Source organism: Lipotes vexillifer, unplaced genomic scaffold, assembly GCF_000442215.2.
Source record: "Lipotes vexillifer unplaced genomic scaffold, Lipotes_vexillifer_v1.1 scaffold271, whole genome shotgun sequence".
In the NCBI taxonomy this organism is placed as follows: Eukaryota; Metazoa; Chordata; class Mammalia; order Artiodactyla; family Lipotidae; genus Lipotes; species Lipotes vexillifer.
Genome location: NW_006780882.1, coordinates 2,185,758 through 2,200,939, shown reverse-complemented (window position 1 = coordinate 2,200,939; position 15,182 = coordinate 2,185,758). Strand labels below are relative to the sequence as shown.

The 15,182-nt window shown below is 36.9% G+C and overlaps 1 protein-coding gene across 2 annotated transcripts in view; it reads left to right on the top strand.

The window, feature by feature from the left end:
* CDH12 (cadherin 12) overlaps positions 1 to 15,182 on the top strand; it is a 692,773-nt gene that overhangs the window by 287,748 nt on the left and 389,843 nt on the right. The window contains exon 3 of one of the 2 annotated variants that reach the window (XM_007454262.1): positions 2,774 to 2,921. The gene's annotated coding sequence lies outside the window, so the exon portion shown is untranslated. Of the gene's footprint in view, positions 1 to 2,773; positions 2,922 to 15,182 lie in introns of those variants that run through there. The other variant, XM_007454263.1, reaches the window with a different exon arrangement.

The window sequence follows — 15,182 nt, the reverse complement described above, 5'->3', positions numbered from 1 at the left end:
GATAACTGTTTATTGTGACTAACCTGTTACAATGTAATATTTTATCTGTTACAATACACATTTTTAAGGATAAAAATGTTGTTTTGCAAATCATAAAAACAATACAACTTTCCTATACTTTTGGAAGCAAGTATTTTTGTCAGTTTGGAAATTTCTAAGCTTCAAGATTTTACAGTTAACGTGACCTGAGTTTTAATTCTGTATTTGCTATGTAGTGGCTCTGTGGCAGTGATAAATTTACTTAACTTCTCAGAGCCTTAGTTTAATTGATAAAAATTTTTAAATGATAATAATGCATGCTTAATATGATTTCTCTGAGGATTTCATGGACAACGGCTAGAGCTGAAGTATATTCAGAGCATCTGGCACATAGCAAACACTTAATATAAAATAACTATAATTATCACTGCTGGTTCCTATCTACACTCCATACAAAATAGTATTATTCTTCTGCTTTGTTATTCATGAGTGTATTGCCACATAAAATCAGTTATTTGTTCAACATAGGTTTAGAAAACTACTGCAGAATTACTCATACCGTCTGTAGAAAATATTTAGAGTAGAAGACCATTGGATCCTATGAGAAGAACAAGACTCATTATTTTGGAAGTTTCATCAGTGCAATCTGATGTAGTCAGGACTTTCCAGGTAGAAACTAACTACTATGGCACAAAATTAGCTTAACTTAGAATGTACTAATTTTAGTTGGTGACCATCATTGCTAATGGATGGGGGTTAAGAAAATAAGCACTGTCTTAAGGTTTTAAAAAGTTTTAAAAGTAAGTCACTACTTAAGGTGCTCAGAATGAAGCTTAGACAAATACAAGACCAGAGTGTTTTAACTGGAAGACCATCTAAACATCAGAACATCAGAACACTGGAATCCATCAGATTTTCATTCACAAGTGCTGGGCTAACAACTAGCCAGGATCCTTGCAGAAGAAATTAGCAGTTATATTTTCTGTTTACTGTTTATTTTCAATTTATTTATGTGCATCAATTTGGATACAAGCAACTCTTTTCTATCAATAGTAGAACACTCTAATGCCAGTCAATAATTGAATAATGGGTTTCCTGCTTAGCAGTGGCAGAAGTTATTCTCCGTCTCCTGAATCTTGACTGGATTTCCTCACCTTCAGCTCTCACCCTCCACCAGCTGAGGGAGCAAGAGACCTCCTCTGAATGGGACACAGGATTAGCTCTCCTGGGGCTTCTCCCTGGTGCATCTCTGTTTTAAATTGAAGTGTCTGCCCTATATAGTTGCACTGAAGTTTTTTTTATTTTGTCTGAGAAGTCTTACCATTAAAGAGTTTGTATTTTAACGAAATACGTTTTTTTTTTTAAATTTACTTGGTAATATAGAAGGCAAACATATTCTCCATTATGTATGATTTGTGCATCCCTTTACTGAAATTTGGGATTTTTCAAAAATACATGTAAATATTGCAAATATAGCCTCTCTCTCTCTCTCTCTCTCTCTCTCTCTCTCTCTCTCTCTCTCTCTCTCTCACACACACACACACACACACACATCAAGGGAATGCCATATGTCCCAAGTGAGACCTACTTGGAAAAGCAGAAATGCTGAACACATCACACAGTATCATTGTGACAGTACATTTGTCAGTTTTCTCCCTGGCAGTGAGATTTTTCTCACCCTCAAGACATGCAAAGGACTTTTTTCATCTGTTCTTCTTATGTTAATAATTTTCTCCTATAGAAGTGAGAATTGTCAAAACTTAACCATTTGAGGCTTTGGCATTTAATTAGGTGACCTTTTTGAGAGAATTAGATCTCTGGGAGGAAGTGATAACTTTTGAGGTCGGAGGTGTTGAAGAGCTGCTCAGGTGGTCAGTGGATGGGTATCAGCAGGTTGTGAAAGGCACATGCCTACATTTAATATGTTGTTTGACATTTTGTGTCCTCTCATGCCCTTGCTTATTTTTGTTTTAGAAAATTAGTATTTCAACAATAGTAGAAGAGATGATTTAGTTAGGTGTAATGATGTATTCTCCTGTGCTACTCAGGTTAATAGTATAATTGAAACATTTATTTTGCAAGTGTTACATAAGAAACGCTGTATTTTCCATGTCTTGGGTTGAATGCCTGTGTCTGTTAAGAACCTGCCAAACATGCTTATTTAGTATGAATACTTCCTTTCTTTTATAAATCAGAGTTGCACTCTGGAGGGCTGTGATCAACCTTTAAAAACATTTTACTTAGGCAAAGGTTCAAGTATGTACCACGCTTGGGGCAAAGGCAAGCCCAGCTATATCTTTTATCACATTGCTTTGAACATTTTTCAGCTTTCGTCCTGTCGTAACGAATCAGCTCTATCGGTCGATTAATTGTTTCACTGTACCTGCTATCTAACATGAAGGCACCTGGCAGAACAGCAGGAGAAAGCACGTTTATCTAAGTCCTTCCGCGGCTGAACACTGTAGCTAATCTCCTTGCAAATTACAGTCAGAGTTGTAGTTCATCCATTAGGCTGGAAAAGACAAGAGTCCCAAGCAGCCCTGGTGCCTTTTCCAGTTCCCAGGAGACCCACTAACCCTCGGCGTGTGTTGCCTGCGCACAGCGAGTGTTTCCTGCTAATCAGGTCAATGATTATCGCCCAGCTCCGGGGACCTGACAGCAGCCTATCACAGCAGTTAGGGAGCCACCAAACGCAGCACGCTCACCGAGGAGCTCCTGTTAAGAAATATCGCTTAGTCCTCATTTACTCACTGGAACCTCGAAGGATTTCAGCTTCTCTTTTTTGTTCTCTTAGACAGTGAGGGGCTCAGCATAAACAGGAAAAAGCAGCGGAGCATGCAGCTACTTGGAGGGTGTTGACTGAAAACTTCGCTCTCCCCACCCCGTTCACGGTTGATTCGACTGATTGCTCACCCTCCTTCACAGTGAATATTTCAATTAAGGTAAGTGCCGCTTCATCTGAGTGACTGCGTCGAGCTGAATTTCTGCCTTGAAAGTTCTAACTGACTATACTGACATTCTGCACTGCAGCAAGTGAGTGTTTCTGTCAGGAGAAGGCTTAGTTTACAAGCAATTGTCCTAGAATGAAACCCGGTGTTCGAAGATAATATTACAGAGCAATTTCTTTTGAAATCTAAGTATTCTGCCTTGCATCAAGAGAAAAATGAAAGGAAATATGAAAAGAGAGTGAATTTCTCATTTTACCTTTTTAAATAATCTAGAGAACTGTGCGGCGCTAAGGTAACTTGATTTTGATTGAAGTGTTTTGTTGATGTCATATGGCAAAAGCTCTCAGTCTAAAAGCTTCAAAGTTAAATCAGATGGAAAGAACATTTGCAAATGAGAGTTGAGATTTTGTGCAGCTTTTTACTTTAACAACGTTCCTGAGCTCCCTGTGGGTTGAAGGATTTAGGACTAAATCCCTGAATATGTTAATAGTGTCCATTTAGCAATTAAAATTTAAATAAAGTTTCTGATATAGCTGTTAAGAAAAATGAACCAAAAAGAATTATTACACCACTGATATGATTTATAGTTTTTATATGAGAGGTGAATTTTTAATGAGATAATTTAATAAAAAGAAAAGTAAAGAAAATTACCTTCTTTCTAAAATACTTACTTTTGAAGGGAGAATTATTCAATAATGGATTCAAATTAAATGTTTACTGACATCTTGGCTTTTATGTTTGAAGTTGTACTTTGTCATCAAACAAGAGTGAACTGAGGTTAAACTTGTATATTACATGGCTTAGGGCAATTATCTATGTAATTTAGACAAACTAGTCCACATTATTTCTTCTAAACCCTTTTTCCTCATAAGTTTGTTAAAAATATCTAGAGGGAATGGAAGCAGCTCTTCCAAAGTTAGATTTAATTATCTGAACTTTTTCTTTTCTGTTTTACTTTGCAAGTGTAAATATAGTCTGATGGTTTTCTCCCACATCATGGTAAATTTCTATATAATCAAAAAATAAAATGATTTTATCCGTATCAGTTGATTGCTCAGCACTCTAGCCACGTGAGTGAATAATAACAAGCACTTATCTTCTTATGATGTAGTACTTATACTGCAAAATGATTTTCTAACAATGAGACAAGCGCTATTTAAAATACAAATGTATACTGTCATGAGATAATACTTACACAGGTTGAATTTCAATAACATCTGTTATGCTAAAGCACAAAGTAAAATGTTGCTGCTTTTGTGTAAAGATTTATAATGGTATCTTAACTGTGCTTTTTAAAATGAGCACTCATACTCCATGAAATGTTGATTCTGCCCTCCTCCTATGGGTATCCTGAGATGGGACATTTTATAAAGATGTCAGAACATTGTTTATATTAATTGGCTAGCCTTCCAAAATTCTCTAGAGAGCTTTTCAGGTGGATGCTATTGCTTCCCCCACAGGAATAAAATATTTTTAGGATACCCATAGGCACTGATGTGTACTAGCTGGTTGTCTGTGTGTTTTAGCCAAAGCCTAAAGACGTTTATTTCTCTCTGTTGCACTGAGACTTCTATCTCTTTTCTCCAGCAAGGTGGTTTTTCAACTGATTCAAGATACCTCAGAGAAGTGTTTGACTAGTTACTGTCATTGAGTCTTTGGCATCTTCTTTTCTTACATTTTAAACAACATGGATAAACAGGAGGAGGCAACATTAACCAAACCGGGTCACATTTGTTAGTAACAAACTTGTACATTGCTGATAACATCTCTGTATTATAAACTATTCCTTGTGCCAAGTTCAAAATCCATGGTGATACCCTACCCAATGAACTTTTATTAGATGTACTTAGTTGATGTATATGACCCTTGAAGGATGTGCTTAGTGTGTAATGGGATATTTATTTTAAAAAATGAAGGTAGCTGTAGTTTTTATTTAAAAAGATATACTTAAAGTTTTTAAAGGGATTTTATCAGTGTAGTTGTTGTCTTAATTTGCATTACACAGGCTGAAAAGAGAATGAAGAAAATCTTGGTTACACTTGAGAATTAGGAGCTGTTAATGTTCGGTAGCTGCCTCAGTCAGACTTTTTTTCATATATTATCCCCAGGTTCCAGCTTACCTCTAGGTTCTAAACTGAATCCCGTTTTTCATTTATTTGATGGTAATTTATTCCTTCTGTGACATCAGAAAACATCTTGTAGGATAACCTCACTTAGAATAGGCAGTTTCAAAATTTAAATTAAAAAAAAAATCTGTTAGAGCTTTATAAAACTTTTCTTAAGAATTATAACCTGCTCCTAGGTAGGTGGTATTTTCAATAAAAGTCAATGGGGTGAGGCAGTGTTTACCATGACTCCTAAATGCCAGACACCTGGGGGTATAAATTTTCTATGTATAATTATATAATCATCAGGTCAAAATGATGACATTGGAGATAATTTACCCCAATTTTCCAGATGAAGAGATGCAGGCTGGGAGAGCAGGCTGGGGACCTATGCTTCAAGCTCAGGTCAGACAGTATTTAAAGCTCGTAATCTTTACACTATACTTTTTATCACTTTATACATGGTGACCTATTCTGATACTCATGAATATCTGATAGTGCAACTTAATTATATCACCCTTAGAATAGTTTAATTCTTGGCTTACTCAAAATAAATGATTTTGTAAACTCCATAGCCACCAGTGTTTGAAAGAGCGTATATTTTTTTCTTTGAGGTTCTGAAGGAGGTTAGTGCTCAAGTCTTTGCATCAAGTGGATTCTGATTACTACTGACAGAAAAAGCACTCTACTATAGGGATAATCAGTACAGAAATTTAGTATCTGCAGTATAAATATCTTTCCAAGAGAGGTAGATATACTCTCAGGATAAAAATCAAATAAAGAGTAGAGATATAAATTCAATGCCACTTATGTTGAAATGGAATTAAAAGGAAGTTAAGGAGAATTTATGTTCGTGGCAAAATACATTCACAATATTAGAAAAGATAAAGAAGTGAACAGAATTGAATGTTGGAAAGTAGACTAAAGAAAAAAAAAGATTCAAATGTACAGGAGTCTGTTCTACTGACTTTACATAAGCCTTCCCATATGTACACAGAGATTTGCTATAGCTAATTATGTTGATATTGTGACAGTGTTATCCAAAGCAAAATCTGGTTCAATCTAGGACAAAAAGGGAGAGATGTTATAAAATTAGGATTGACCTGAAAAATCTAATATGATGAGCTCTCATATCCAAGGATGTGCTGAGATGTACCGGAAGCTGCATAGTTATAAAATATGATCCTTTCTTATGCTCCAACCTGTTCTCAAACACTTAAACAGATAATATGGAACCAGATACTGCAAATAATGGATTCAACAATGATTAGAAACATGATCAAGAAATGTATAATCTCCAGCCACCAGTCAGTTTAATTTCCATTCGCTAGATTTTATGGTAAGCTATTGGCTTTTTCTAGTTGTATATAAGAATAACAGAAAAACAAAGTATATATAGATAATCTTTATTACTATTCCAAAAGAATGGACATGATCTATAAACAGTAGTATTTCAGAGGAGCTTGTTATGCTGAGCACCCACCATGCATAGGCCTCCCCACCCAGAAAGTATGACGTGTGTCTAGGCTCCACAAGCCACAGCAGATATGACCAGAGATGAATGTACCCAGATCTATGACAGCCATCTCTAGAGTAGCCAATGGCTACCATGTAGCCTTTCAAAATAACCATGTCAATAAAGAATGTTTTATGTAACACATAGATGATTTAGTGACCTTAAGTATAAATTCAGCATACTGTGGATAACCAGCAGTAGATGGGCAGGGGCAGAAGTTGAGAAACATAGAGATGATGGTCTGCAGAAACCATGAATAAGCTGAACTCATGAGGTTGGTAGGAAGGAAAGAAAAGTTAATTCCCTTAGGTCAATTAGAAGACAAACATTTTCTGACTCAGCATAATGGCTAAGCACAAAAATAAAGGTGTGCTCCCTGTACAGAAGCAGAAAGAATATGTTATCCTGGGTGGTATTCCAGACACACCATGCAATGGTGAGACTTTTTCCTGTTTTCCACATTTTTCTCTGTGGTTTCAGTTCCATTAACCAATTCAAGCTGAGCACATCTGTGTCTCTTACAAACTAAAAGCTTATAACTGGCCCAGCATCATACATATTCATAGTCTCAGTAGACAATGAATAAGGCAGAAATGTGTAGTGGCAGAAAGTACAGGTTCTGGGTTCAGCTACCTGGGTTCAAATCCCACTGAGGGTACTTGCTAGCTCTGTGACAAGTCAGTTAAGGTGTCCAAACTTTATTTTTATGACCTTTAAACTGGAGCAAATAATAGTACTAATCCCACAGCAGGGCTGTGTGAAATAAAAATGATAATTAATATAGCATACTTACAATTACTCAGGTGCTTAGGAAATAATAGTTGTTATTATAAACCAGAAACCTTGTTTTTAGTCCCTCACCTTACCTGTCAAGTAGAGAAAATCCAGGACGTTCTTTCTCCTTAAAGACAATGCACACTTGGGCCATTCCAGAAGCTGGAACCATGTCCTGACATTGTGTTTATATCAGTACATTTGAATTTTAGGAGCATACACTTTTTCTTCTACTGGATTTACACAGATGTGTGGATGTTACTTTAAAGAAAGTAATTTGGGAGATGGCTTAGCGAAAACTTTCTATTTTGTCAATGGCTGCTTACATGCTATAAAACCAGATTTGAATAGTTGACAACATAGAGAGTGTAGTGTGTGCATAGCTGAAATTATTCACTATTTTACCTTTTACAGAAAAAGTATGCTCGCTGCTTGTTTAGAAGACAAACAAATTTATGAAACTAATTCATATGTTGTATGATTTTATTATGATCATAACAAATATTCTGTGGAATATTTGTAAAATATCTTGAAGATGACTATCTAAAAATCTATTTCCTGGTAGATTCAAACCTATCATTTCCTCTTCTCTAACTTATCTATATCTTGCTATGGGATTTAAATCCTCTAGTTATAAAGTTGAAAAGTTATCAAATATATGTGTATATGTATATGCGGAAGTATTTCATATTTTATGTGTTGATTCAAGTAATCCCCATAAATAAAAGGTATTTTCTGCAATGGAATTCATCGTTTTCCATCCTCCAAGCCACGGGTTCTTATATGTTTTGCTATATATGGGAATCAGTGACTCTGTGCCTTAAAGTGGCAGATTCCTGAGGCTCATTCCCGGAGTACTGATTCTGTAGGTCTGGGAAAGGACCCAGGAAACACAGTTTTGAGATATATGCAGGTTATTCTGATAAAATCAGAATATATAGGAATGTGGCCTAATCACTGAGGTTTAAACAACTTCCCAGGCAATTCTGACATGCAGACAAGGTTGAGGATAGCTGTTATAGAGCAGCACCTCCCTACCTGAATGGGCATGCAGATTACCTGGGCGTCTTGTAGGAAGGTTCCATAATGGAGCCCAAATTCTGCATTTCTACCAACCTCCCAGGGATACTGACGCTGCTGGTCTATGAGAAATGCTGCTCTCATTCTCCGCCATACTGATCTATGGTTGCCCCTAGTAGGTAAGTATTCAAGGACCTACATAGGATATGACTTACCTGGGCTAAAGGTTGATAAAACTTCTCAAGAAGCTCTTTTGATTATAGAAGGATGATGGGACGTTATAAGCCAGGTGAAATTTGAGAAACATTTTTTTTTAATCTGTCGTTGATTCCCACTACTCACTCTGGATATAGAGTAACTGGATGTTTTAGAAAGCAATGTATTTCTAGCATGTTTAATTCTTTGCATTGCTAACACTTGCTAACAATATTTAATTCAAAGCATTGCTAACGTATTTCATTCTTTGCAGTTAAGAAAGAGCAGGGTGATCATTGCTTTCCCAGTCCCACTTCTGAATGTGTAGAAATTTTGGACTTTAGCACTCCCCAGGATAGCTATATACCAAGGTTCCAAACGTATCACAAAGGCCAACTTCTCAAACAGCATTTCAGTTCTCTGTATTCTAGGAATGCAGTCCTAAAGCGTCATTATTTGTCACTTCAACTTTTCTTCTTTCTCAAAACTAAATGGCAAGGATATAGATTTCAGCTTTCGCCTCTATTTAACCTTTTCTCTCTTTCTGTTCCCAGCTGCCACATTTCATTGTTATTATTCAAATCTACAAAATACAAAGGGAAATAGATTTCATTAGTATGGAAACAAATTTTGGATAATTTATATTAATATTTTTAAAATTACAAACCTGCCCATAGAATTCCGTTACTCTTCCATATTTTCTTCTAGAATGCTTAACATTTTATTAACTTTACATTTTTAAATTTATTTGATTGTTGAGGCTTCCCTGGTGGCACAGTGGTTGGGGGTCCACCTGCTGACGCTGGGGACGCGGGTTCGTGCCCCAGTCTGGGAGGATCCCGCATGCCGCGGAGCGGCTGGGCCCGTGAGCCGTGGCCGCTGAGCCTGTGCGTCTGGAGCCTGTGCTCCGTGACGGGGCAGGCCACAACAGTGAGAGGCACGCGTACTGCAAAAAAAAAAAAAAAAAAAAAAAAATTATTTGATTGTTATTTGTCTCCTTCTCTAATTACACTCTAAATAGACATTAGAATGTAAGCTCCATGAAGGCAGGGGTTTTTTTGTTTGTTGTTTGTTTGTTTTATTCATAGCTGCAACCCAGTACCTAGAATAGGGCCTGGCATAGAATAGATTTTCATAAAATATCTATTGAACAAAGAATGAATAGATATTCCAAACTAATAAATTAGTTATAAGGGCCATGTGCTAGGATTGAGGCAAATACCTAAAATATGATAGTTTTGCTTTTGCTCAGTACTGTGGGTAAGATTCAAGCACATTTCCCCAAAGACTTACACTCATCCACTTAATGTACTTAGTTTTAGTGTGTCCCTCTTAAGTGTCAGGTACTGGGCTAGATGCTATGGATACATGTTGACAAGCCATAATTCCTTTGAATAATGTTCTCACCTGTTGGTCGGGGGCAGACAAGGGAAAGACCAGTTGTAATACACTCTGGTGTGTAATCATGAAAATATGTGTATGGGGTGTTATTAATGCCCAGGGAGAGCTCCTGACTTAACTTGGAGGGGCCATGGAAAACTTACTAGAAGTCTCCTGAGCTATAAATGAAAGGATAGCTTGAATTAAGACAGACAGAAGAGGAGGGGTTATAAGCTGCTACTAGAAGTGACACTGTGTCCAAAGGCACAGAGAATTCCTGAACCCCTCCAGGAGCACGTTGGTTTGACATAATGTTACGATAAACTGTTGTGTGTGTAATAAGAGGCAACTTCATTTTTCTATGTGAAAAGGCATTTGGATTCCAACCCAGGAATGATGGGGATCCATTAAAGAATTTTGAGAATGGGAGAGACAGAGTTATTGGTGCCCTATTCTGAACCTTGCATTATATTTTTCACTATTTCAAATCAAAAAATATATATACACATACATTAAAAATACCTATGAAAATTAAAACAAAAATATATCAGAGGAGAAAATGAGCTTTTGGTGGGCTGAAGGGAGAGAGAATAAGATATTCTTAAAATGCTGCACCCAGGATCTGTGGAAATTCATATGCAGGACTTGAAACCAAACCAGGGGTGGAATGAGTGTGAAATTAGCCAAGGTTGTATCCATATGTGACTTTCAGGGGCTCTGTTTTGCAGGATTAGGAGAGAAATTTATTTCAGTTTCAGAGTTCAGGAAAAATGGCAGACTCTGAATGGCCACATCTGCTAGTACTGACATGGAGTAGAATTCACACTCTCCTACCTCCTGACTAAGACCGAACAGAAAAACCTCTATTTCTGTCTGGATACTTGTAGGACAATCAAATTCGGCTATTCAAATTTAATGTCCCTGACATTCTTAGGAGGCTAACATTTTGACCCTTTCATTCTATAAGTATAATACTAGGTGTTAACTCTAGCAGAGACTGCTTCTTTCGTGCAGTACTTTGTGTTGTTGTTAACTATAGCTGAAATTCAATAGGAGATGTCATTTACTCACAGTTTTTCTCTTACCATTATACCCCAGATCACTCTTTTTGTTTCTTTTTCCTTGCTGTTAATCTGATAGTTACTGCTGATTCCCTGATGATGGTTTCTCCAGAAGGAACCATAATCTCTGTGAAGATCGGGACCTAGTTTTGTTCACTGCTTAAGCCTTAGCACCTACATCAGTGTCTATCATATAGCTGGTACCGATGTGTTAAAGGAAGGAATGGAGGAAGGAAGGAAGGGGGGGGGAGAGAGAGAGAGAGAGAGAGAGAGAGAAAGAGAGGGAAGGAGGAAGGGACCAAGGCATCTTCCCATCTTGCTATCCTCTCTTTAATAGCTCAGCAAATGGCACTATAACCTACCCAATGAGCCAGGTGAGAAATCCAGCTATCATCTTTGCCTTACCACTTTTCACACCTTACACATCCAATCAACATCTGGTCCTTTCAGTTCTGCCCTTTAAATCTGTCTCACATGTGTTTATATCCTTGCCCCCCGACGGTTCACACCTCCGTCATCTGTTACTTGCTTGTGATCTCTATGTTATACCCTTCTCCTTCACAAAATAATGCTCCTTACCGTCAGAAGATCGACCTCTCTAAGACAATCTTGATCACATGACTCCTATGTTAAAGATTTTCCTTGTAATTTCCGCTCTCTTTTAGGATATTATTCCAACCTTCATGAGGCATCCATTTTTCTGGAAGTTCTGGTTGCTGCATCCTCTTGAGTCTTGCCTAACCTCTAGCAGCTTATTTCCCAGCCACCTTGGGTTCCTTATTCCTGAGATTTCACGTTCACCGCCTGTCATATTAAGTTAACTTTTTGTCTGGCTAGATCTCTTGACCTGTAGAACACAAGATGTCACTTCATCCAGATAGATTTTGGCCACTACCAATCTAGTAAAATGTTCCTCCTATCAGTTTCCATAATACACTTTATGCCTCTTCTACTCCAATCCCAGAACTCATCACACCGTTGAATAATGCTAAATTCCAAACCGTTTGATGGCAGGCTCTATGTGTGTTTCATTCACTACCTTATTCCTGGTGACAGACACTAACATCTACAAATTCTTTGTAAACGAGGACAGGTAATGGACTTCTCTGAATTCAAGGACAATAATTTATTCATAGGCTTCTTCCTTCCACTTGGGCAGTTAAATTCCTGCCATTCTGAAGAGAATTTTGCTGCTCCGTGTCACCTTTATGAAATGTCAGAAAACACAAAAATAGAGTAACAGTTTGATTAATTCAGAAATCTGCCATGCCAGTAACTACTGATATTTGTTTAATGCATTTCATACATCTTATGGACTACGTAGATCTCTTACCCTTTAATGAAGAGTAAAAATTGTTCACACACGTTTGGTAAAGGTCACCTATTTTCAATCAGCTCCTTTCTGTGTAATAACTGGCTGACATTTCTTATCCATTTGTGATCAATGAACATGCATATTTTAACTCAAAAGTCCATTCTCTTCAAAGTACCGCTCTTATAGCTTCTTATTTCATAACTTGACGATGTTTAGGGCAGGGTAACTACACTAATTCTTGTCCTTAGGCTTTTTTATCTTTAAAGCAAAATAACTGGTAGAACAAACAATAGAAATTGGTTATACTTGAGAATCAGCTGTCAAAAAGCACATCCTGAATAGATACACTTTGACCTCATATGTTTAAGGAATGATTGCACTGTTATATTTAATATTACCATAAATAAACTGTACTTTATTGCTTGTCCTTTATATGTGGTGAGGTGAGATGTTCTAAAAATCCACAAAAAGTAAACAACAGCATTAATTCTGGAAAGTATTTGTCTCACCGATATTTAGAAGCAATCTTCCCTGGAACCATAATCCTCATAAGGAAATTGTAGTCCTTGCAGAAACACAGTTTGGGTCGTCTGGGTCTAGGTCTCTGGATTTTTCTAGAAGTCTTCACAAGGCACAAATGACAGTTTAAATATCTTGTCAGGGAAAGAAGTGATTTTTAACGCGGATCCACCAAATATAATTTTTTTAAACCAGTGGCCCCAAAGGCAAACATCTAAAAGGCAGAGAGAAACATTAGCACCAAGATAAATGTCATGACTTGTGTCTGAGGAGGAACATCGTATTAAGATAATAGACAAGTGTCTCTTGTCAGAAAATAAAGAAGAGTAAACAGGTATAAGAATCATGATTCTATCTGTATCTACTTGGAAGTATAATTAGATATCAGAATATTTCTTCTCTACTGGATGCTATGTTATTTTGTTTCTTCTGATAATTTAGGAAAAAAAGAACAGATCCAATTATGCTCTGGTCTGCAGGCATGGGGAGAGGAGGACAGAGTTAGGCAGCAGCAAGTGAGCAGAGGTAACACGAAAGTAGGCAACGTGATGAAAGTGTCAACATAATTCCTTTAAAGAAGTAAAGCTTGTTGTGTGGTGGCCTGATGGCGTGTTACCCTTGCTCTTGACCAATATATACCAATTTATGAAGCTACCAACCCTTCCACACTCCTGCTGTCTTCTAGATCTTTCTTAGTCCAGTTTTAACAAACTCTCGTGTTATATACCTCTCATACCTCTTTATGACCTATGACATAAAGCCTCTCCCTTGGCTTTTGTAGCAGTATCCTGCTCAAGAAGTTTGGTGATTCTGCTTTGAGTAAAAGCAGTAAAGTTAAAATGTGTTGCTTCCCAAAGCAGCTCATTCCGCCTTTGGAGGAACTGATCAAGGAAAACTTTTCCCTATTTTATTCTGCACTCATACATTAAATTCTGTACTTATACCTTTGAACTATGTAAATCAGGTATTTTAGACAACATTAAGCTGGTTCTGAAAAGTGGGTATCAATCAATAAGCAAGGTAAAATTCTCTTTCATGTGAAAAGCCATTTACTTATCAACGGTGCCCAGGCACCACATCTTCAGTGCTTTAGTGCTTCCTACACAGTCTGTGGTTCTGCACTTCTCCAGTGTCCCCTTTTGGACACATTGCAGAATGGGGCTCTTGAGAAACCATTCACTCTCTTTCCTCTGATCCATACCAAATACAGAAATTACACCCTCTGTTCCATCCATACCAAATACAGAAATTACACCCTCTGTTCCTTTCTGCTTGCTTTACAAAAATATTAAAACTTGTCAGGGTTGGTAAACATTTTAAAATCTTGAGGTTTGAAAAGGAGGGTGACCCTGCTAGCATTGAAATATTTCAGAGGCTTGGCTTTCCAAGAGGAAATTCCAGAATTAAAAGTGTTTTTGTCTACATAGAGCCGTTACCCATGAGAGTAAAAGATACCTTCAAACGTCAGCCTTGAGTTTTGTGTGCAAACTACTTGCTAGATATAGCAGAATTGTTGAAGTAAAGTAGTAATACAAAGTAGGCTTTTCCTAGGTCCTGGAGCTACTTATCTAAATCTGACAAGAGCATAACATTCAGATGGAAGGAGTTTAGCATTTCGGTTGCTGGATGTATTTTAAGTAGCAGACACAGTTTGTTAGGTGTTATGCTCTTTTGGCATTAGTTATGATTCCGACATAAAAATAAAAATATTTAAGACTATCAGAAATGCCTGTTTCCAGCATTTTCTACCAGGTAAACTGTCAGATAACACAATAGTCATCTCTATATCATGTTCATAAAAGATGATCATCTGGTGTGTAAGATGAATTTGAAGTGTAGTTTCAACACTGTTGGTAATTATATAAAGCGACAGTACAATGTAAAAAATAAAAATGTTATAGCATTATTCACTTAGCCAACATTATGAGTGCTTTTTGAGGGGGCATTGACTGAGAAGGGGTAAAAAAGGCAGGTGTCTGAGGTGCTAGAAATGGCCATCTGGATATGAATGGTGATTACATGGAGATATAGATAGATAGATAGACAGATAGACACATCCATAGTATGATTTTTAAATAATTAAAAAATTATCTATGCCACATGGTTAGCTAAAAACTTTCTTGTAATTATAATTTGTTTCATTTCTTTTCAAATAATATTAAGACTGATTTCTATTATGAAAGAAATAATACTTAGTTTATTAGGTTATTTTTATTATCATAATAGATTTTGTCCCACCAATTTGCAAGGGAAAATCTCCTAGAGATTTCAAACTGATTGCACACAGATACATAGAAAAAAAATGAAGGCGCACATAAGAAGATAATGATTTTGTATATGAGGAGATCATATTGGGAGAGTTTGAAGCAG